The sequence below is a fragment of the Macaca fascicularis genome, chromosome 1 (genome assembly GCF_037993035.2).
Source record: "Macaca fascicularis isolate 582-1 chromosome 1, T2T-MFA8v1.1".
In the NCBI taxonomy this organism is placed as follows: Eukaryota; Metazoa; Chordata; class Mammalia; order Primates; family Cercopithecidae; genus Macaca; species Macaca fascicularis.
The window spans coordinates 62,544,033-62,568,887 of record NC_088375.1 but is presented as its reverse complement, the minus strand read 5'-3'; the positions used below and the strand labels follow the sequence as shown (position 1 = coordinate 62,568,887).

Below are 24,855 nucleotides of genomic sequence, written 5' to 3'. Positions count from 1 at the left end.
AAAAATTAACCTCCCCCTTATTTTTTCACAATAAGCTACTTGCAGGTGTATTCTGCCAAAAGAAGTGAATAAACCAAGCAGGGAGTGAACACAGAATCCAGAAAACAGGAGTTTTAACACAGAAAAGAGGCAAAGGGAATTCCCAGATTAATGGTGAAGAGAAGCTCCCAAAGACAGTTGTGTAGCAAGCTAGAGAGTTACAAGTAACAGAAGGACAAAATGCACTAGGAGGAAATCCCCGAGTAGAAAAAGAAAAAAGAAACAAACAGACTACCTAATATTTGCACATATTGCAATGACTTTTATTGTCCTTTCAGAAATTCTGAGAATGAATTTGTGATAGCTACCTGGAAAACTAAGAAACAAACAAGCAAACAAACAATGAGGCAACTATTAAATCCAGGTAAAATATAAAGTAGTTTTATTGTATTCCCTAGATCAGCAGTGAATTGCATTTCCATGATCATAACATCATAAACATCATAAAATCAATACTCAAAATCAAAGAGCATTGATTTTACCCATAAGGTAACAATAGTATATTGAGAGGATGGGGAGAAGGAATAGTGTGAATATAATAGGTGGCAGGAGAGTGGGAAAGCATGGTGTGAGGGAACACAATCCTCATCTTTCATACAGAAGCCAAAAAAGTAAACCTAAAACAAACTACAACAACAACAAACAAAAACAAAAAAACACAAGAAATATAGTAGCATAATCTGCTGTTTACAAATAAAGAGGGATAAACAGAAGAAACAGAAGAGAGTTGAAAGCAGTTGGTTCTAGAAAGCAAGAATTCAAAAAATTGGGGCAGAGGATTGCAATTTTTAAATTATGGATGTGGCAATATGATTTAATTTTAAAAACAAAACTAAAAATAATACTCATGCATTAGCTTGGTTTTTTTATAAAAAAGAAGAGATAGTTTTTAAAATAAGGTAGACAGTGGTACTGCAGCCAGCTTTCCACAGGGACTCCTCAGCTGCAGCACTCCAACCTGTTTTTCCTTTACTTCAGTTTTCATCAGCCTCTCTCCTCAGTAATTGCCTTAGTCCCCTAACCACCTGCTCCTGTCTGCCTCAGTATGGTATGTTTCGGTTTCTGCACCTGGTCCTCTTGCAGTCATCCAGGTCCATTCCTTCTCTCTTGACTCTTCCTTCTGCTTTAGAATCCCAGACATGAGCTTGGACCAGTTTGACTTGGAATCTGTCAGCCCCAGCCAATTAACCTGCTACAGTCTGGTTCTCTTGGCTGCTCCACTCGTCTTGTACGTATTCTGCATATACATCAGTGGCAGCTGTCAGCCCTGCCTCTTCCTGTGCCTAGAGTAGGCTGCACTAAGCATGGATTCCAGTTGGGTGGGCTGGCAAGATGAGTACAATGTCCTCTCCTGACATCTGGATGCTGCATCTGTTAATGAAGCCACAGACCACTTATAAGCCACCAGGTCACTTCCTGACTCATTCTGAATCCACTAAACTCATGGTTCCTTTTCAAAGTATGGAGCCAAGTCTTCCCATTCCTATAGTTACATAACTGATATTTTGAGCACAAATGCAGCATATTTGTCTATATAACATTTTATCTTTTGGCTTTTTAAAATGTTGTTTATACCAATGTGTAAAGCAGGGGGCAAGGATAAATGCAGACTCAAAGTGTGAGTACTCAGGCACAGGCTGGCAGCATGAATATGGTCCTTTCAGACCCTTGCCATCCCATGAAGAGGCATGCTTGGGATGAACGTGGCTTAGAGTGCCATGTGTGTGCTGTGTGATCCAGGAGAGGGATCATTGTGCTCCATTGGCTTGCATATTAATGATGGATGTGGGAAGTGATAGATCTTTAGCTTTGCAATTGGTTACAACCTTGCCAGCATGAGAAATAGCTTGTCCCCCAGTAAAATCGAGTGAGGAGTTTGCATATTGGCATTGGCTCCAACCTGAGTTCTTGAAGCCATCCTATAGGGCCAATATTTTGCTGGGTTAGCTAGGGAGAGTCTCCAGAGTCATCCAGCCGATAATCTGATTTGTCTCTCCTCATCCAGTCTTTAGATATCTGATTTTGTTGATCTTTGTATTATCTTTTCTCTAAGCTTTGTGTCATTTAGTCTTTATTCAAGCCACTGATTAAAATACTGTTGATACTTCAGGATAACAATTACCAATGCTCTTTCTGTCTATTAAACCAATCAGTTCTCCATCTGATATACTATCCTCTGCCTTATTCTTCTACTTTGTCCACAGCATAGCCATGGGAGCCTTTGTCCAATTCCTGCTAAAATCAAGAAATCTTGTGTTCATCAGGTCCTATCTACAAGGCCAGGACATGGCAGGTAGGGGCTGGGCTCAGAGGCAGGAAGTGAGGAGAGGGTTCAAGAAGCCTCATCAGGCTTGTAGAGATGGAACTTTTAATTGCCCCCGGGAGATGCAGGAGAGAAGAAAGCATAGCAGTGAGAAGAGCCCAGATCATTAGCCTGTTAGGGTAAATGTGTTTACTAATGTATTTATCAATTCCTGCCTCTAGGATTAGAGAGAATCCTAGACAGCCTTGGCACCTAAAAATAGAGACCACTAAAAGTGGAGAGGGGACAGAGAACTAGGAGAGGAGGGAACCCCACTTACTCCTTTCTCTCTATCAACCCCCTTCACATGGCACCTGGTTTCTTCACATGTAAGAAGGCGATCTCAGAACTGTGTGCTGCGTTAGTTACTTTCTTAGGAACACCAATTATTTTCAGCACAAAGGAAGAGGCTGATACCTAATCCATACAATTGAACTTCTCATTTCAGGCTCAACAAGAACAGGGTTTGGGGTACTTCACACCAGATCACAAGGTGACATATCACTCCACTTTGAGTTCAACTCAAGCATCACTCCTCTGAGACATTTTCTGCCCCTTCCCCTTGTCACCTGGATACACTGCCACTATACCTATCACAGTGGATTTGCAGACATTTGTTTACATGTCTCTCACATCTACTACTATAATGACAGCAACTTGATTGAGTGCAGGCACTGTGCTGTTCATCTTTGCATTCCCAAGGCCTGGCATGCACCTGGCATACGCTACTCATGTGCCCAATGAAGCTTGGGACCTGGGGGGGCCTGGATAGGGCTAGGGTGGCATTATCCCAACTGTCCCTCCCTTCTCCACCTAACCTAAGTTGGTAAGCTGAGTGCATGGCAGATAGTAGGTGCCCAACAAATGTTTGTTGAACAAATGAAAGCAAAACATCTGCCTGCCTGTGAGGAAGATCCAGGGACCACCCTCACAGAAGACTCTGCCTGTACAGCTCACCCCTGCTCTCAACCAGCCAAGGCCAATGAAAGAGCCCTGTGGCTTACCACTATAGATTTCCCTTCATGATGACAATAATCAGCCTGTGTCAGGAAGGGTTTCCTCCAGTCAAGGAATGAGGAGCTGCAGCTCCTCATCAGCCTCTGGTGTGGAAGGTATCCTGTCCTCTTCACCCTCACCAGCCATTCTGACATTAGATAGAGCAGGTAACAAATGGGTAAAGTCCCTGCCTTCACGAACCTTACATCGTTCCTTAGGGAGGCAGGCAGTGTGAACAGAACAGAACACACCGGATGGCGGTGCGGGTGTAATAAGGAAAACAAAGCGGGTAACGGGATGGAGAATGCTGGGCCAGGGGGCCGCCTTATCAAGTGTGGTCAAGGAAGACCTCTGAGGAAGTCAGCTTGACCTGCCCACTCACTCCTGCTCCTCTCTGATCCCAGCTCCCTCGATGTCCCTGCTCCAGTCACACCATTTCCACGCTGTGTCTCCAACCTGCCACGCTTCCTCCCGCCTTAGGGTCCTCACTCCTATTCTTCACATTCCCTGCAGCGCTTCTTCATCTCTTCAAGGTTTTGCTTAAATGTCACCTCCTCAATGACACCTGCTCTGACCACCCTATTTAAAGTTGCAACACCCTCTTTCCCCCATCCCCCTTAGTCTGCTCTATTTTTTCCCCAAGCACTTAACACTTCCCAGCATAGAATCTAACGCACTGGTTTATCGTGTGCATGGCTCATTGGCCTTCACCCTCAGTAGAATGTGGATGTGACTCGTGCAGGAATTCTTATGACTTTGGTTTACTAAGACGTTTCAGGTGCGGGATAATGCCTGGCACAGGATGGGTGTTCAATAAGCACTTCGAACATTCACTCATTCACTTAGCACTGAAATGTACGCTCTGTACCAGGTGCTGCACTCTAGCAGCAAGAAGATACTTCACAATGGTGGGAGGGGAGGAGAAACACCACCCAGCTTCCTTGTGAGCCACACTGGCCTAGAGCTGATGGGAAAGGGAGGTGGTGTGGTCAGTTTGGGATTCTCTCTAGGCTGTTTCCCTGCCACCTTGCCCCTCTACCCTCTTTACTCCAAAGGGTATGGGGTTCAGGATCTTTCTCATATTAGGAACATGAAATGGGACCCAGTTGGGGTGGGCATGACCATGGACCTGGAGCAGAGTCAGAGGAGGGCGGGGAGCCAGGGGCTGTGGGCTGGGTGAGGGACGGGGCCTTCAGGGTGGGTAGAAATGGAAGTGCAGGGACTCCTTCAGATGCTGAGGGAGGGGAAATCCCTTATCCTCTTTCTCTGGGATTCTGTAATGAGCCTTGCAACACCCATTTTCAACTCTACAAGACTCCTGGCACTCTCAGTGATGTGTCTGGGAGAATTAACTGCCTGAATGCCTAATGATAGACACGAGGAGCAGAGAACGTGTGTGTGTGTGTGTGTGTGTGTGTGTGTGTGTGTGTGTGTGTGAGAGAGAGAGAGAGAGAGAGAGAGAGAGAGAGAGAGAGAGAGAGAGGAAGTAAGGAAAAGGGAGTGCCTTTCTTTCTTTGAAATGATTTGTGACTGCATGGCAGATTTCCATTTTCAGAGCCTCCTTCTTCTTTCTGGGAACTTCCCTGTGGCATTCCTAAGTCTTCGGCCAGGGGACTGATCTCTCAGTTTTCCCAGGCAGGCCTTTTCCAATGCCTTTTCCTCAAGCTTAGCACTAGCACCTGCCATATCCAAGGTGTCATCACCTGCTGTGACCCACTCCAGGCTGACACAGTCACTTCCTCTATGGACCCTCCCTGGTCACTCTATTGCCAACAAGCATTCCCTGGGGCTGGTCAGAGTTAAGTTCAGGGTGGTGCATTTCTTCCTTGCTTCTTCCACTTCTGAGCTATGAAATTGTCCATTGAAGCAAATCAATAATTCATCAGATGATCTACATTTAGCCGAAATTAGATCTCATTGCCTCAGGCTAAACTTTGAAGTCCTGCCTCACCTGACTCCACCACCCAGCCAGCAATCCAGCAGAGTCCAGCCAGCTCCCTCTCATGCTGGCACCTTCTCTCCACCACATATTCCCTACACTCGTGCCCCCTGCCCCTACATCTTAGCCCAAGCCAGTCCCCTGTTCCGAAGTCCATCCTTCCCTCCGTGTTGTAGTCACCTTGCTCTTCAAGGTCCTGTTTCAAATGGGGGCTTCACCATGAACTTCCTTGAGCTTCTGCAACAGACAATTTTACAATTAGAAGCACACAGTTTTGCATTTACTTTCACTCTATTTGTTTTGTGATCCAAGAGGCCAAAATATACAACACTATATCACCTAAGACAGACCCTAAGTTTAAGGAAACAAAGTTACCTACAGGTGGAGGGTTCAAGGCCTGGCTGGCATGGCAAATTTCTAAATTCCTACAACTATAAGAAAAACCATGCCATTGCTAAATTCCCTAACAACAGGAGCTAGCAGGCTGATTTAAAACTCAGACCACTATAACTCTGGTTGGACAGAGGGCTGGCCTTCTTTTCTGATAAGCAATTACAGACTTTAAGCCAGCTTTGGCAGCTTATAAAAGCTGAGCACAGACTGTCTTTGTGTCTTATAGTTCACCTTTTGATGTAAAGAGCCAAATTTTAATGCTAACACCCTGCCCCAAAGTGAACACGGGATGTCTGTAACATATCTGTTTACCCATTGCGCATGTGTCATCTCCCTTCATGAATACGTATAGCTTCCCCCCCAAACCTGCTGAATATGTATGATACCAGCACTGTTAGGCATAAAACCCAACTTGTCTTCCTCCTCTTTGAAGAGACAGCACCTTCAGTCCACACTGGAGACTTTCTCTTTCCGGCTTGCAAACTGGTAATGCCAATAAAGCTCTCCCTTCTACACCTAGCCAGCCTGGTGGTCTTTGGGACGACAGTTTTCTCTTTGCAAACTCTGTCTTCCCAAGAATTGTTGAGCAACACAAGGACAGGAGACTATAATAGACTCACATCCCCTCACAATACCAAGCACAGCATCCCCCATGAATACTTGGTGAATTGGTGTAACCTTGTTCCCACCCCTCTTTGCAGCTCTATCCCTTTCTCTTAATCCAAATTACCTTTAACCCTCAGCCCTCAATTCCACTTTTCCCTCCAGTTCTCAGGGATTAGACAACCCAAGGTACGTGATCAGACTTTGTTCTGCTTTTAGAAGATCGTGCTGGCTGCAAGCCGACTGGAGAAATTAGAGTGAATACAGGCCAGCCAGCAGGGGGCCATTGCGCCCACCCAGGTGAGACAGGGCTGGAGCTGGTGAGAAAGATGGAGAGAGGAGGATGGATTCCAAAGATACTCAGAAGGTAAAAAGATGCTCCATTTGTCTGGCACTATACAGTTTCCAAAGCGCTTTTGCATCTGTTACCTCCTTTGACTTTCAACCGCCCATGAGATATACTGAGTAGGTACCAATCAAAATCTCGGCTTTATAGGTGATGAAACGAAGCTAGGAAGAGTGGAGGCGTTTGCCCAGATTCACACAGTCGGTTAGGACAGGGTTGGGACTCACATCCAGATCCTCCGACATCACATCCAGGGCTCCTTTGCAGTCTCAGGTCACTGGGACTCACTCTGGAGCTGCTATGGGAGGGCTGGTGTTAAGCTGCAGAACCCTGACTCGGCTACCTGCCTGAGGCTATTTACACACTTCCAATTGATTTGTTGTAACCTGTAATTATTTTTGCAGAATTTTTTTTCACGCTCCATTTGTCTTTTTACTCTCCAGCAGACAGGCTACAGGAAATAGCAGATTGGGAGAGGAGTGGGAACAGGAGAAGCTGTCTTTGGCTTGGCTGGAAGGTGAAGGAATTCCAGATGCTAGTTTCCTGGCTTGCTCTCCCCTCTCCATTTGGCTTCATCCTGGGGCTCTCTTCCTCCCCACAGAGGGGTGGTGGGCACTATGAGCCACACGTCTCCTCTCTGGGAACTCAGGTCTGTCTCTGAAACCTGCTGGTAGAAGAACGTCTAGAGTCCTTGCCTCCTTCCCACCGTGTGACAATTGCCCATTGGCACACCTGTCAAGACACAGACTTTTTGGAAGAAAAAAGAAAGACTGAATGCTGCAGAGATGGATTGTTAATTTTCCAAATGAGATATGACTCTGAGATCCCACCTACCCAGCTGGTAGGATGTTCCAACATGCTCCCTAAGGTGGTTTGAGTGTTTGGAATGACAGACTCTCTCTTCGCACTGAAACGTTAGTCAGGTGCCTCTGAGTCTTCTGCTTCATGAGGTCTGACCTTGGGCTTCCCCATGTCCTTTCAGAATCCAGTTTGAGCAAGAATCCTGCTGAGTCAGGTTAGTGAAATTTCCCCACTCTTGTTATCTGACTACCCTCAATATTTTATCACCTCTGCCTTCATTCGGCAATGATCCTGTCAAGTCAGTTTAGCCAGAAACCTCTTACCCTTGATGTTTCTTCGGAGTAATTTTCCATCCTCTGTCCCCAGCCCTGACTATTGGTTGATTACAAATCTCCACTTGCCCTTGTTGGAGTTGAAACTGAGCCTAATCTCTCTCCCCTACCACAAGACGCCTTCGCAGTGGCCCCTATACCTACTGCCATGGCCTCCCTTGAATAAAGTCTGCCTTGCCATCTTTAACACGTGTTTGGATAATTCTTTTCTTTTCTTTTCTTTTTAGCTGGAGTCTCGCTCTGTTGCTCAGGCTGGAGTGAAGTGGCTCAATCTCGGTTCACTGCAAGCTCCACCTCCCGGGTTCAACCATTCTCCTACCTCAGCCTCCTGAGTAGCTGGGAATACAGGCGCCAGCCACCACACCCGGCTAATTTTTTGTATTTTTAGTAGAGACGGGGTTTCACCGTGTTAGCCAAGATGGACTCAATCTCCTGACCTCCTGATCAACCCACCTCGGCCTCCCAAAGTGCTGGCGTGAGCCACTGCGCCTGGCCAATTTTTTTCTTTAACAGGGTGGTCACTCAATTTGCAGAGCTTGGAGAAAGGCTTCTGCTCATTGTCTGAACCTATTGGGTCCCTTCAAGGAGATCAGGCTGTTCACAATCTATTCCCCTCCATGCTAACTTGGCCATCATCCCCCAGACCCCAGAAGAGGCTCTGTTGTGTCCTGGGTGGCTGTGTGGGCATCGAGCGCAGGTCTTCACCCCCACACATCCCGCCTCTTCACTCACTCCCCTACATTCTGCCCCACAGTTCAACCCACTCCCCAGTTCCTGTCAAGCAGCAACCTACCTCCCCTCTCTTGTGGAGCCAAATCCTCCTCAGCACGGTAAGGAGGGCTTTGTTTTGTTTTGTCTTTTTAAATTACAGTGGAAGCACAGAGAAGCCTTTAACTCCACCTGCATGAGAAGAGCCTAAGTCCAGCACGCAGCTAGGACGGTCTTCCCTGAATGGAGTTGGGGTGAAGTTGGAAGTAGCTCTCATTCTTTTGTGTCAAGCCCACAGTCAGGAAAATGGACATGGTCACTATCTCTAGCTTATTATCCTACCGCGCTACCATTTACAGGTAGTTCTGAATTTGCAGTCCTCACTATTACTATCACAAGATAGTTATTATTAGCCACATTTTACATGCGAAGAGGCTTGGAGAAATTTTAAAAAAAACAAAACTTGCCTAAGGGCACACAACTGTGAGTGACAGAGTGGAAAGGGATTCAAACCCAGGCCTGACTGAAGGCTGTTGCTGCTATTCCAGCATCCACTGAGTGGACTTAATGAGTGATCTCTACCAAGGGTATTTGCATTGATTGCCAAAGCCTTGGAAAGGCTATAAGGAAAGAAATGCCCAAGTAAAGTCTTCAGGGGTCAGTGGAGTGGGTGGGGATCTATATTCTGGAGGCAGCCTCCAGAGTCTTTCACGTTTCCACCAGGTCAAAAAATAAATAAGAAGAAGCATAAACAAATATTGAACTCCAATTAACAATATGATACTGAAGTATTTAGAGGTTAAAGCGTACCAATGTCTGCAACTTCGAAATGTGTCAACAACAGAAGAAAACACGTGGATGGATAGATGAACAGATTTGGGGTAAAGCAAATATAGCAAAATGTTAGTTATAGAATCTAGATTGTGGGCATATGGGTGTTCACTGTGCAATTCTTTAAACTCTTCTGAATTTTTGCATTTTTCGTAATAACATATTGAGGGGAAATAAATCACACAGGTGGGTCACACCCATTTCTTGTTATACAATGCCAGGCTGGAGGGGAGCTTAATCATTAGTCACTGAATTCTTTCCCAAGTGTCCTGCAGGAAGATTGCTGGACTAGACATTTGAAGAAACAGAATAACAAACAGGCAGTCCCTGCTTGGTGGAAATTTAGGATACCTGTGAGAAAATAGGACAGAATCATAAAATCAACAGTCGTAAAGACAGTGAGCTCTTTATTTTCTGCTTTAATGGAGGGGGAGCAAATTGCCTGACTATACATGTCCAAATGTCTTTTGCTTTTTACTTTGATGCATGGGAAGGCTCACCACACTTAAAGAGACAGAAATGAGCAGTAAGAGAAAGTGGTCCAAAAGCACTTAGCGGGCTATAGAAGGCCCCCAGTGGAGAATTCACCTGCAGGGCCCAGAAGGTGTGTTGAGGAGAAGGAAGGGCACCTTTTGTGGCAGGTGGGTTTAGTGGAAAGTTGGGACCTGGAACCATGCCAGGACCAACTCTGCCGATCTAGATGAACTTGAACAAGTCATTGTTCTCTTTGAAGCTTAATTTCCTCTTTTGTTGCCTGTAGGCCAAATTCTGCCTACGGCTTGTTTTTGTTTTTCACATCTGAGGCAGGAAAACAAGGCAGTTCTGATGACAGTCCTCAAGGGCTGATCTTGGCCTCCAGCCTTAGCTGAGAAGAACAGGGACCGCCCCCCCGCCAACCTCCCACCCACAGCCCAAGGGAGAAAGGCGCCTAGGGCTTGTTTTTATATGGCCTGTGAGTTAATGGGTTTTTTAAAAATATTTTTCAATGGTTGGAAAAAATCAAGAGAAGAATAACACTTTGTGAGATGTAAAATTATATGTAATTCAAATTTCAGAGTCCATAAATAAAGTTTATTGGAAAATGGCCAAACTCCTTTGTTTTCGTATTATCTGTGGCAGCTCTCACTCAGTAATAACCAGGTAGTTGCAACAGAGACCTTATGGTCTGCAAAGCCTAAAGTATTTAGTCTGTATGCCTTTATTTGTTTATTTATTTTATTTTAACTTTTTTTTGAGACGGGATCTCACTCTGTTGCCCAAGCCGGGGTACGGTGATGCAATCTTGGCTCACTGCAGCCTCGACCTCCTGGGCTCAAGCCATCCTCCCACCTCAGCCTCCCAAGTAGCTAGGACTACAGAAGTGCACCACCATGCCTGACTAATTTTTGTATCTTTTGTAGAGTTGGAGTTTCGCCACGTTGTCCAGGCTGGTCTCAAACTCCTGTGCTCAAGCGATCCTCCTGCTTCAGCCTCCCAAAGTGCTGGGATTACAGGTGTGAGCTACGGCACCCAGCCTCTACCCGTTTACAGAAACAGTTTGCCAACCTGGTGTAAAATAGTTCATCTGCAACTCACTGCTCCACATACCTCACTTCACAGAATTGCTGTGAGAAGTAATGAGATTTGGGTTTAGTAAACTGGAAGATTCCATAAGACGCAAGGTGTTACTACTGCCCTGATTTCATTTCTCTCAATACCATCCTTACAAAGGCAGGAGAATCTAGAAGGAAGATCTTATATAACAGAAAGAGAAACTAAAGTTAACAAAGGGAGACAAATGGCAGCAGAAATAAATGCTCCTGTTTTCCCCGAGAGGCTTCCCACAGCAAGGGCCTCAGCCATGTACTCCCGCAAATTTGGGGATGTACAGACTCATCTGGAAAGAGCTAAAGGGGAGGACCAAGCATTTTTCAGGAATTTAATAAGCCAGTTGTTAAACACACCATTATTGAAAAGTAAATTACATAAAGTTATAATAATTTAATAAATGATATTAAAAGGAAAGGCAATAAATACTCTAATGTTATCAATTCCTAATTCTTTGACTATCTTTTATTATCAGTGTTCTTGAGGTCATTTACACCTGTTCCATGTGTATGGTAAAAATGCTACACATTAGTGTGCTACTGTGACTGTTTTCCTGGCTCTGCATTCAATGATGTCATATTTGGTATCTTGAAATTAGTCATGGCAGGAGTATTTACAATTGGCAGTAGGCAAGCTCCACAAACCAGGCATTCCCCCCAGTCTCAAAGCTGTTTGTTAAACATTTACCAGCATGCTGCTGGGACCAGGACTTCCATTTACAAGAGATTCACAAGGGAGACAGAAGGCAAGTAGAGAGTGGAGAATGACAGAGAGCAGGGGGTGGACATCATGGGGTGCAGAAGAGGAGGAGGGTCAGGTCTGCTTCTGTTCCAAGAAGCTTTTGAACAAGAAGAGATGTATTTGGAGACTAAGGCTTTGATGTAGCCATTTCTATGGTGTGCGTTCTTTGGTTCCGCCTCCAGATTAATGAGGTGTCAAAGAACTTAATTGCATAAAGACAGGAACACCAAGGTTCCGGAGGGTCGGTGGTTGGGGGGCGGTGAATGATTCGCCCGGAGTCATCCAGTGCCTCACAGCCAGGTCTAGTATCCTGACTCCTTCTCCCAGGCTAGCTCTTTCCAGAACAGTGACACTGTCTTACCAAGCACCTGCTGATGACAGGAAATGGACGCATGAGTCGGACCTGCATTGCTGCTGTCTTCCTATCAGTGAGAACCTGTCTCCCTCCCTTCTGTCAACAGGCATCTGGAGGCTTTGTTAATCTAGGAGAGTCTGACCACCCACATCCTCAGCTGGTCCCGTCCCTCCACAGCCCTCTTCTCCCAGCCCTTCAATCATCTCCCTGGACTGTGTTTTATTCCTAACACAAGCTTATTAAGAGTGTGGGAGTATTCAGCACATCAAGTGTTTGGCACTGGGGTGAGGTGACTGACAACAGCTCTGGGAAGCTCCGCACAACCAACACCAGAATGAAGGGTGTCTTCATTCTCCAATGAGAGGACTTTGCATCCTGACTTTGTGTACTTTCTCAGGAGCAGACCACCAGAGACAGTGCACGCAAGGGGACAGGAGATGGCATTGTGAGAGTGGCCCACTCTGTGAGCGCATGAAATGATTTTAGAGCTCCACTCCCATTTGGTAGCACGTAAAACAGCAGACTGTTGAAAAGTCATGTTTGGAAGGAACCCAAGAGGTCATCATATCCAGAACTTCATTTTACAAACGTTTAAACTGAGTCCAGAAAGAGAATATGACAAGAGCGAATTTACATTGCTAATAGGTGATGGTGTTGGATTCAAACCCAGGTGTTTTATCCTGATGCAATAAGAAATACAGATTTGGTCTCTGTCCCTGGTCCTGGCATACAGCTCCTAAAACCCTTGTAATCTCTGACAAAAGAGTGTCTTTTGGATGCTAAGAGGAAACTGGTGGCTGGGAGCCCCAAGATGGCTTCAGAATGGGGGCTGGTCACGAGAAAGACCACAGTATGATTAGAACCTCTGGAGAGGAGAGAGGGGCTGAAGGTTGCGTTGATCCTTTATGGCCGATGATGTAATCAGTCAGGCCTATGTCATAAAGCTTTCATAAAAAACAAAGAAAACTTGGTTCAGGAGGCTCCAGACAGCTGAACCTGTGGAGGTGCCTGGAGGGTGGATCTTCCGGAAGGCACATGGCAGCTCTGCGTCCCTTCCCACATGCCTTGCCCTATGCATCTCTTCCATCTGGCTGCTCATCTGTATCCTTTATCATATCCTTTAAAAGAAACTGGTAAATGTAAAGTAAGTATTCTGTGAGCTGCTCTAGCAAATTCATTGAAATCAAGGAGGGAGTCATGGAAACCCCAACTTATAGTTGGTTGGTCAAAAGCACAGGTCACAACCTTAGTCTTGCAACTGGCACCTGAACTGGGGGCAGTCTTGTAGGACTGAGCCATCAGCTGTGGGATCCGACTCTCACTGCAAGTAGATGGTGTGAGAACGGAACTGAATTATAGGACACCCAGTTGGTGTCTGCTGGAGAATTTCTTGGTGTGTGGGGAAAAGCCTCCATGCATCTGGTCACAGAAGTATGCTTTCCCTTCAGACTGCGTCTCTTTATAGTTTGTTATCTTCTTTTCTTTTCTTTTCTTTATTTTTGTGATGGAGTCTCGCTCTGTTGCCCAGGCTGGAGTGCAGTGGCCAGATCTCAGCTCACTGCAAGCTCCGCCTCCCAGGTTTACGCCATTCTCCTGCCTCAGCCTCCCGAGTAACTGGGACTACAGGCGCCCGCCACCTCGCCTGGCTAGTTTTTTGTATTTTTTAGTAGAGATGGGGTTTCACCGTGTTAGCCAGGATGGTCTCGATCTCCTGACCTCGTGATCAGCCCGTCTTGGCCTCCCAAAGTGCTGGGATTACAGGCTTGAGCCACCGCGCCCAGCCTAGTTTGTTCTTTTCTAAGAAAAAAAGCTAGAACTTAAGTCTCTTAGCTTCAGACACAATGTGAAATTTATGGAACCATTATTTAAAAAAAAAAAAAAAAAAGGAAACCTACATATAGCTTACTTCCTGGAAGTATGCTGAACACTATGAAATGAATTCAATAAACATGATTCCTGTGATTTATAGCCTGGTTTACAGTTTAAAATTGAGATGGACATAGATGGAAAAGGGGGTTTAGGCTTAAACAATAGATATATGGATAGAATTGCATTCTATGGCTGAATGTAAGCTTGGTGGAGTGAGGATTACATGAGTTTGAGAAGCAAAGACCTGCGTTCAAATCCTATCTCTGCTGTCTATTAGCTGTGTGACTTTGGGCAAGCTGCTCAGCCCCTGAAAACCTCAAATTCCCAGACTATAAAATACAGACAATAATACTTACTTAACAAGGATGTTGTGAGGATAGAATGAGATATTTGTAAAGTGTTTAGTATAGTACCTGGAGCAGAACAGGTGCTCGATAATGGTAACTAGTATCATTATCTCAGTGACAGCTAGTTCAAGGTGCTGGGAGTAGGTAAGGACAGAAACGTGGGAAGTGGGGAAGGAAATGATTTACCTACCTGGTGTTGATCACAATAACAGCAAAAATTCCTCATAAGGTATTTGCATTGCTCCTTATGATTTATAAATAGTCCTGAAAGACAAAACAGATTTAGTCCTATTTCATAGGCTAACATACACTTGTATTTATTCAGTTAAGGTTTACTGTTTCAGACTTGTTCTAGATATGAGGCTACAGCAATGCACAAGCAAAGGCTAATGGAAAATTCAATGGCCCAGACTCTGATGGTGGATTTTCTAAGCTAGTATCTCTTTCAAGCCTCACTCGTTCTGTTTGGCAAAGGCCTTGAACACCCAAATGACCAGAATTTTGAGGAGAAGAAAGGCAGGGATGAAAAGAGGTTGCCATGTGCTGACTCATCCCATGGCCCTCCAGAGCACTGATGAGGGGTGGGAGGTCGCCTACAGAGGCCTCTTTCCTTGATGGTGCTTCCAGAGTTGGCATGCACCCATTCTGGGCTCTTGGAGGCTTATGCCCACAGGACAATTGCTTCTAGGCTGCTGCACTGGGCTCTGTGCCAGGCAGACTGGCATTCAATTCAGTCGAAGCCAGAGTGCAAAAAACTAAAGACAGGACAGGTGTTGCATGTCAATGACAGGAAAAAGATGGAAAACACTCTCTGCTCTGCTAGTCTGTACAGACGCTGGCTTGGCCTGTTGCAAGTGTGTGGGAGAGGCATACATAGGTGTACGCACACAGGATGGGCAGGCATCCGAATGACCACAACTGGTCAAGAACTTTCACAAGTGGTGGAAATAGAAGAAGCATGTATGTTTGGCAAATGTGACTGCAGACTGTGTATATGTGAACAGGTTTGTGGCTTGGGTGTTTGAGTACGTGCTGTGCGTTGTGAGAATGGTGGGTGGGTGTGAATGTGTGTGTGAGCGGTGTATATTCAAGATGTAAATAGAAAGCAAAGGGGCTGATGTCATAAGCCACAAAAACTCTGTAGCCAAATGCCTTCAGCATGGACCTGTGTGTGTTGTTTGTATGTGTAACTGGCACATGTCTGGTCTAGTGATCTGTGTATTTAAAATTACCTATGAGGACCAGGTTCAGTGGCTCATGCCCATAATCCCAGCACTTTGGGAGGCTGAGATGGGAGGATCGCTTGAGACCAAGAGTTTGGGTCCACCATGGGCAACATAGCAAGACCCTGTCTCTAAATAAATTTTTAAAAATTAGCTATGTGGTGGCATATGCCTATAGCCCCCAGCTACTTGGGAGGCTGAGGTGGGAGGATTGCTTGAGCCCAAGGTTTGAGGCTGCAGTGAGCCATGATCAAGCCACCACAGTCCAGCCTGAGTGAAAGAGTGAGACCTTGTCTCAAAAAACAAAAAAACAACAAAAAAAGTATGAATAGAAGCATTAGTGTTGTGTGTATTTGTACATGAGCTTGTATGTATAAGCGTTGGGTGTTGCTATGGTCTGAATGTTGGTTTCCCTCCAAAATCCATGTTGGAACCTACCACCCAATGTCATGTATTAAGGGGTGGGGCTTTTGGGGAAGTAATTAAGTCATGAGGGCTGTGCCCTCCTGAATGAGATTGATGCCCTTATAAAAACGATTGAAAGGAGCAACCTTGCCGCTTCCAACACATGAGCAAGAAGCTGTCATCTTGGAAGCAGAGGGTGGTCCTCACCTGATATCAAACCTGCCTGTGCCTTCGTCTTAGACTTTCCAGCCTCTGGAACCATAAGAAAGACACGTCTGTTGTTTATAAATTACCCAGTCTAAGGTATTTTTGCTATAGCAGCCTGAACACACTAAGGTAAGTATGCTACGTGTTTATCTATGTAAATCTTTGTGTGCTTCTGGCCAAGGCTGGGAAACAAGATATAGTGTGGGACAATGAAGGATTCTGGCTTTCCTGTGGGCCTAGGATTCTCTCTCCCTATACATTGGATACAGTATCCTGAGTGAAATCCTAAAGGTCTAGATAAATGTAATAAGGCTTTGACCCCTGACACCATCCACTTGCCACTCAAACCCAAGCCACCCAGAAACACCTGCCCTGCTAGGCCCCACCACCAGGAGGAGTCTCTAACACAAAGGCTGACAACACAAAAGATGTCATCTTACACTCCCCTCATTCTGTCCCTTAAAGAAAAGGGACTGCTCAGTTGAAACTGAACCATTCATGCTGGCTCTGCTCTGCAGAGCTGTGACACAGACGTCCCAATTTCCCACCTAGAGCCTACAGGGGCCAGTTGGAAAGCCCAGATAATTTCCTCACTACCTTGTCATCTCCTGAAAGCTGCTTACTCTAGCAGGCCCCCCTCTGTTCTGAGGCTGACATTCCTTCTTTTCTCATTTCTCTCTGCTTTTGTCTAATGAGGTGCAGGAGGCTGCTGAAACTGACAATAGAATTACCCTGGACTCTAGATCCTGTCAATCTCCATTAGGAGCCCAGGGAGAGAACAGTCAAAGCACCAGGACACCTTGGTGCTATTATTGTAATGGGGTTCATTGCGAGAGCAAACAAAACAACATCCCCCCGAGATGCTCACCCTGGGCTGATGAGTCAGTCTGGCTTCCAGCCCAGGCTGCAGCATCCACCTCACCCCACCACTCCAAGGAGCCAGAGCCCTGGGACGTCATGAACCTCACTGCCGCGGGCATGGGAATGTCAGGGAGGCTCATTCTTCCCCTGAAGATCTGCCTAAGGTTGGCTCAACAACCCTCTCTTCATTTAATGACTTGTGAGCAGTACGTACAAAGCCTCACCTTGATTTCTATAATGTCCTAGGTGATTTAGGTCCTCTTGACCACCTCTCATTTCGTAAATTATCACAGCTGGTGAATTATTTGGTACATGGACCATCTCTCTGATCCCCTCACCTTCCATATGCTTTTTTTAGGGTTCTACCATTTCAATTCCTTGTGGAACTCAATCTGTTTTCTTAACTGATGCAAAAAGACCACTTAAAGGTAAGTCTTTTCAACAATGGTGCTGGAACAGTTGGACAAATATAGGCAAAAAAATGACTCTCAAACCTCTCAAAGTTATTATAAAATTAATTCAAAGTTAATTTTAAATGCATGAGTTTATACAGGTGTGGTGGCTCACACCTGTAATCCCAGCACTTTGAGAGGCTGAGGTGAGCAGATCATTTGAGCCCAGGAGTTTGAGACCAGCCTGGCCAACATGGCGAAACCTCGTCTCTACTAAAAATACAAGAAAACTAGCCAGTGGGGTGGTGGTGCGCACCTGTAATCCTAGCTACTCGGGAGACTGAGGCAGAAGAATCTTTTGAACCCAGGAGGCGGAGGTTCCAGTGAGCCGAGATCATACCACTGCACTCCAGCATGTGCAACAGAGTGAGACTCTGTCTCTAAATAAATAAATAAATAAATAAATGCATCAGTTTACATGTGAATCATATGTAAAATGTAAAACTAAAAACTTCTAGAAGAAAGCATAAGAGAAAATCTTTGAGACCTTAGTTAGTTGGAGTTTTTAGATAAAATACCAAAAGCATGATTCATAAAAGAAAAAAGATAAATTAGATATTATCAAAATTTAAAATTTGTTCTGCAAATGATGCTGTTAAGAGAATAAAAAAATATGCCACAGATGGGGAGAAAATATTTACAAATCACTAAATAATTACAAATATCTAAAGACACCTCAGCCAGGTGTGGTGGCCCACACCTGTAATCCCAGCATTTTGGGAGGCTGAGGCAGGAGAATCCCTTGACTCCAGGAGTTCGAAACCAGCCTGGACAACATAGTGAGACCTCCCATCTCTACAAAAATAAAAATTAGCCAGGCATAGTGGCACACACCTGTAGCTTCAGCTACTTGGGAGGCTAAGGCGGAAGGATCCCTTGAGCCCAAGAATTCAAGGCTGCAACAAGACGTGATCACCACTGCATGCCAGCCTAGACAACAGAGTGAGACTCTTTCTGAAGAGAGAAAGAGAGAGAGAAAGAGGGAGAGAAGGAAGGAAGGAAGGAAAGAAGAAAGGAAGGAAGGAAGGAAGGAAGGAAGGAAGGAAAGTAGGAAGGAAGGAAGGAAGGAAGGAAGGAAGGAAGGAAGGAAGGAAGGAAGGAAGGAAAGAAGGAAGGAAGGAAGGGAGGGGAAGGAATCTTCAAAACTCAACAATAAGAAAACAAACACCACTAGAAAAAAAAATGGACAAAAGATTAGAATAAGCACTTCTCCAAAGAGATATAGAAATGAAAAATAAGCATGTGGAAATATGTTTAACATCATAGTCATTAGAGAAATGTTCAATTAAAACTACATTGAGATACCACTACAAATCTATTAGAATAGCAAATAAATAAAAACAGCTGACAATACCAAGTGCTGGTGAGGTTGTGGAGCATCTGGAACTCTCATTCATTACTTGTGGGAATGCAATGATACAGCTCCCTTTGGAAAACAAGTTGGCAATTTCTTATAAACACCTACCATATGACTACAATCCCACCTGCTCAAGAAAAAGGGAAACTCATGTTCACATAAAACCCACTACCTAAATGGTTATAGCAGTTTTATTCATAATTACCAAAAACTGGTATAAGCCAAATATTCTTTAACTGGCAAATAGATAAACAAACTGTGGTGCCTCCAACAGTGCTAGAGTGGAATACTACTCAGTCATGAAAACGGACAACTACTGCTTGACACAACAACGTGGAGGAATCTTAAATGCGTTTTGCTAAGTGACAGAAGTCAGACCCAAAAAGTTGAATATTGCATGATTTCTTCTATATGACATTCTGGAAAAGGCGTAACTATAGGGACAAAAAGTAGATCAGTGGTTGCCAGGGGTTAGTGGTGGGGAGAGAAGCTGACTATAGAGAGGCAGGACAAGGGAATTTTTGGAGTAAGTGAATTGTTCTCTATCATGATTGTGGTAGTAAATTCATAACTCTATGCTTGTCAAGACCTATTGTACCATATAACATAAAAAGTGAATTTTACTGTTTGGAAATTTTTAAAAATTCACCTGAATGTTAGGGGAACCCAAAATGGAATACAAACTAAGAAATAAAACCGTAATACAAATAAATCATATACTTAACATTGAAAGAGATGGAAAAGAAAATAACTAACAGAAGTAACTTCAGAAAACAGTTTTGAATGGATGCTATAAGACTAAAGACAAGAACTGTACTGAACATGGTTTTTGTTACACAACAAAAACAGAAAGAACTCTACGCAAGTACTGTACTGTAGTAAGTAAATTTGTTCCTCACAGAGGTATGGGTTAGCGGTTCTGAAACTACTTTACGTGTGTGCATACTGGGGTTGAAAAAACAAGTTAATACAGTCAATTCTCACACATTGCAGTGGCTACATTCTATAAATCACTGTAAATACTGAATTAACAAATACTGAAGCATTATTCCAAGGGGAAATACAGAGTTAGGGTCCTATGAGCCTCTGGTCATACCATTTTCATCAACCAATCAATACACTGCCTTGTTTTGTGTGTGTTTCTGTTTAAAGACACTTTATTTACTATATATTGTTCATTCATTAACATCGAACTCATGGCCAACCAGACGTGCTGTAACTCATGCCTGAATGAAGCTTGTCTAACACAGGTATTTTCTTTGTGAGGCTATATCAACCTTTTCCTGCTCAGGAACGTTAGACAGCGCTTCAGCACTATGCTTGGGGGCCATTTTAAACAGCAAAATCACCAATAAAAAGCATAAAAATGGGAAAAACATGACACTAAATAGACTATGAAAAGGACACTTGTTTACAGTGTGAGAGCTGGAGCAAGAAGGCAGAATGGAGCCTGGTTTTGACATCAGCTAAGAACAAGCACATTGGGCTAAAGTTTTTGAAGCTCTGGGCATGTCAACGAATGACTGGCAAAAGACCACAAGTACTGGTTTTGGAGTTATAAATTATAGGTAGTAGGAGAATTTGCAAATACAGAATCCATGAATAGCGAGGATCAACTTTGTATGGTAGACAACGAGAGCCAGATGAGGGGAATGAGGCAGCAACCCAACCATCTGTCAAGGCCAGTCACAATTGCTGAGTGCACCAGACTTTCTGGAGTTAAAACTCATTGCATGCAAGCAAGCTGGAAGGTCCGTTAGACACCAAGTGTTCACCACTCCTTTTACAAAGACCACTGAGGCCTAGGGAGGAATACGTGACTTGTCCAGGTCACACATGAAATAGTACTCTGTCTTCCTTTCCTGTAATGGCCTTGTGGTGCCTCAGTTCACCTCTCAAGGATCTGAGGTCCTGAAGGCTGGGAATTTTGTAGGGAGGAGTTAGCATATTTAAAACCCAGGCCTCAGTTTACCCAAATGAATTTCTTTCCTATACCAAGATCTGCCGGAAAGAACTTCTAGATAGCGAGTGAAGTGCCAAGGCTCAGTCTTAGACCATCTCTGTTTCTACCAGTACTCACTCTCCAGGTAATCTTATCCATTCTCATTACTTTAAGTATCATCTTTTGTTTGTTTGTTTTTTGAGATGGAGTTTTGCTCCTGTTGCCCAGGCTGGAGTGCAGGGGCGTGATCTCGGCTCACGGCAACCTCCACCTTCTGGTTTCAAGTGATTCTCCTGCCTCAACCTCCCGACTTTAAGTACCATCTGTATGCAAATTTACATCTCCAGCCCAGACCTCTTCTTCCAGACCACAGACTCCAGTTTCCAACCGCCTTCTTGGTGTCGCCGTGTGGATACCTAACAGGCACCTCAAACCTAACATCTCCAAAGCAGAAGTTTGATGCCCTCCCTCAACCTGCTGCTCCCGTCCCCATTCTTTCCTATCTTAGTAAATGGCAGCAGGAATTGCTAAGGCTAAACCTGGAGCATCATTCTTGAATCCTTTCTTTCTCTCATATCATGCATACAATTCAGCAGGCAACCTGTTGGCTTGGAGGACTTCTTACCACCTTCATTGCTACCACCTAGGCCCTCTGACTACTGTGCTTGCAAATCTCCTGAACTTTGTCCCCTGTTTCCAGCTTTGCCCCACACAGTCTGCCAAATAGCAATTAGAATTGTCCTTATAAAATGTCAGGTCAAGTCACTCCTCTGTTCAAAACCCTCCAATGACCTCAGAGCAAAATCCAAGGCCCGCAGATGACTCCCAAGGCCTACATGAGCTCTGATCTCTCCTCCCACTTCACCCCGATTCACCTCACTCCAGCCATGCAGATCTTGGCTGTTCCTGAACACTCGGGCAGTTTCAGCTGGGCCTGTGCTCTTGGGGTCCCTCTGTCTGGGAAGTTCTTTTCCCAGAGAGCAGGTTTGTAGCTCTTCAACTTTCCCCCTGGTCCCAGACAAGCAGGAGGACATCTGGGTTAGAAACCTTAGCTTGCCAGATGGAGTCAGGCCTAGACCTCCAGCCTTACATTTTACTGAGCTCTGCTCCAATGTCCCTTTATCAGAGAGCTCTGCCAAACTGCACCATCTCCATCACTTGACATCCCCTTCATCCTGGTTTGTCTTTTTCTTTTCTTTCTTTTTTTTTCTTTTTTTTTTTTTTAAGACAGAGTCTCGCTGTGTTGCCCAGGCTGGAGTGCAGTGGCACAATCTCGGCTCACTGCAAGCTCCGCCTCCCAGGTTCACGCCATTCTCCTGTCTCAGACTCCCGAGTAGCTGCGACTACAGGAGCCCGCCACCTTGCCCGGCTAATTTTTTGTATTTTTAGTAGAGACGGGGTTTCCCCGTGTTAGCCAGGATGGTCTCAATCTCCTGACCTGGTGATCCGCCCGCCTCGGCCTCCCAAAGTGCTGACATTACAGGCATGAGCCACCGCGCTCAGCCCTAATTTTTGTATTTTTAGTAGAAACAGGATTTCACCATGTTGGCCATGCTGGTCTCGAACTCCTTACCTTAGGTGATCCGCCCGCCTTGACCTCCCAAAGTGCTGGAATTACAGGCATGAGCCACTGCACCCAGCCCTGGTTTGTCTTCTTAACATTCTTTGCCATCTCCTCTGCTATATCTATTTATGTATCCACTAGATCGGAAGCTCAGGTCTAATTCCGTGTACCTAGAATATTGCCTGTATCGTAGTAGGCATTTAAGGTTTTGTTGAGAGACAGAATGAATGAACGCACAGAAGGGTTTGCTTTTCAAACCAGAGCCTCCCTACCTCCTGCTCTGCCTGCTAAGGATCAGGAGGAGACAGCAGCTAAGGAAGGCAGTCCTGAATTTTCCCAAGGGCTAGGGAGTAAGTGTGGGGCTCCCTGAGAAACCCTGGAAGCACTCACTCTGCCGCCAAGGCTGCAAGGAAAACAGGCCAGAGTATCCTAACAGCCTCCACTCAGAAGGGGCCTGGAAACTCTCAACGAGACAAAATAACAAATGCAGTGGTTTAGGGTTTGGTGGGGCTTCCCACTCCTCCCACCCCTAGGCCCACATTGAATGCCCTCAGCCCTTCCTGCTGCACCGCGGCCTCACTCTGCTGCTGTTCACAGAGCCAACTTCCTCCCGCCCCACACAGAAGTTCCCAGAGCTCACTGGGAACCTTCTGATTTGCATCTCCAAAGAAATAAAATAAATTCCACTAAATGCTGTTTGTTTTTCCTTCTGTTTGCCCTGAGGCGGGCCTGTTGTGGCTCCTGGGATCCCGAGTGGGTAATTCAGGCGATTTGTGGTTCAGGGAGCCGGGGACCTTAGAGGCCTTTACAATAAAAAGAGGGGAGCCTGCAACTCCCATTTGAAAGGAGATGGGGGGAGAGGCGGGAAAAGGAAAGAGGAACTGACAACAAAACCTGCCTGACACAATTATAGCCAGATTTGCATAACAGAGACCGAGAACTCACTTAGAAGGAGTGGTAATTAGATTCTCTGGTGATTAGGGACACTTTCCAAACGTGGGGAGAGGAGACGGAAATCCAACCTTGAAGTGGGAAAAGAATGTAGGAATTGGGGCTCGCTGTCGGGAGGCGGGAAAGAGGGTTTACAGACTGAGAGCTAATTGGCTCAAGGCCGACACCTCCTGGCAAGCCAATGTTTCCATTCCACATCTGCGTGTCTGGACTAGTGAGGGAAAGCACTGAAGACCCACAGCCCTATGTGGGGGGCATCCAGGCTCTTTCCCAGACCAGCTGTGTGACCTTGTACACCTGTAATCTCTCTGAAGCCAGGTAACTCGCATGCCAAATAGGGTTTAGAGGGCTGCTTGTTGCTTAAATGAGATACTGCTGGAAGAGGGTGTGGAGGATAAGCACAGTCAGTGGGCTCATTTGAAAGACACCTTCCCCAACTGCCTTCCCAATGGGCATCTTACAACAACTGTGTTGCTTCTGGTAGTGCTTCACAGTGCGAGGTTGACCCCCTTCATAAGGAGGTAGCCTGTGAGTTAGGAAGGCAGTAACCCCAGGGTAGGAGAGAAGCTGCCTGCCTTGTGGCTGGGGCATGTGTAAATATGGAGGCCTAGGAGTGTTAGGAAACATGGTCTTAGATCAGTTCTCTCTCTCTCTCTCTCTCTCTCTCTCTCTCTCTCTCTCTCTGTCTCTCTCGCCCCAATTCTCACTTTCTCCGCTCAAGAAAGCATGACATCATGGGGTCACCTTGAATGCAATATTCATGCATATATGAAAAGCATTTGCAAATGTAGATCCCTTATTATTAGTAACAGATAATTCGTATCATACCTCCTGCTGCCCGGGCTATGAGCTTCTGGATGACAGGGACAAGATTTTTTATTTTTATTACCATTTTAAATTTCTAGCACTTGGCACATAGTGGGTGATCAGGAAATGTTTAATAAATGTCCAACCATTTTCGACATTTCCTTTTCTCTCCAGTGTTGTGGGATTGGCCAATGACTCTTTCAAACCGGACATCTTAACTTAGGTCTATATGGCCTTCATGACAGCAAAGAATTAAGGGACTTGTGGGGACTCATAATCCTCCCTGCTTGACTTCTGGGCAAGGTCAGGATGTTGGAACCAATGCTCTGGGTTCCTAAGAAAACAGTGAATTGCAAGAGGCTTCTTCAAAACAGAGCAGATTCATGTCATCCTCACCTCTCATCTGGACTCCAACGTTAGAACCTAATTGCTGTGATTAGAGAGGAATGAGTCAACATTTATCCTTCTTTTAAAGGGGGTGTGTGCGTGTTTCATTTAAGTTGTGGCTATGGAGGTATTCTCTCAAGTCAAGTATTAGCTGAAACTAAGAGTTTGTGTTCAGCCGGTTTCCATGGTAACCTGTTAGCTTCCATTGCCTTCCTCTCTCTGCTCCTCTGTTACGGGGATATTCCTTTCCTAAAGGCCAAGATTAGTAAAAGAGAGAAACGGACATCATCCACACCAAGCTCAACTGCTCCCAGACAGCACAGCTGAGGTGTGGCTGCAAACCCAGTGCGTCTGTCAGCGTGTGGTGGGGCTCAGAGCTGGTGGATCACATGCTCCCTGCTTCAAGGTCGCTCCCACCCAGATTTCTGTTCAGTCCCCACCCCACCCTGATGGCCAGGCTGGTGCTGTAAGCACAGCTGTGCCCAGGGACTTAATTATATGCATGGGATT

The 24,855-nt window shown here is 45.3% G+C and overlaps 1 long non-coding RNA gene and 1 other non-coding gene across 2 annotated transcripts; both read right to left on the bottom strand.

The window, feature by feature from the left end:
• Nucleotides 1–278: 278 nt before the first annotated feature.
• LOC141409223 (uncharacterized) lies at nt 279–14,459 on the bottom strand. Its single transcript, XR_012428624.1, has 2 exons — nt 14,380–14,459; nt 279–5,513 (listed from the first exon to the last, which is right to left on the bottom strand). It is a non-coding gene; the product is annotated as an uncharacterized lncRNA (long non-coding RNA).
• Nucleotides 10,083–10,217, bottom strand: LOC123571170 (small Cajal body-specific RNA 20). The gene has a single exon (XR_006695343.2).
• Nucleotides 14,460–24,855: the final 10,396 nt, after the last annotated feature.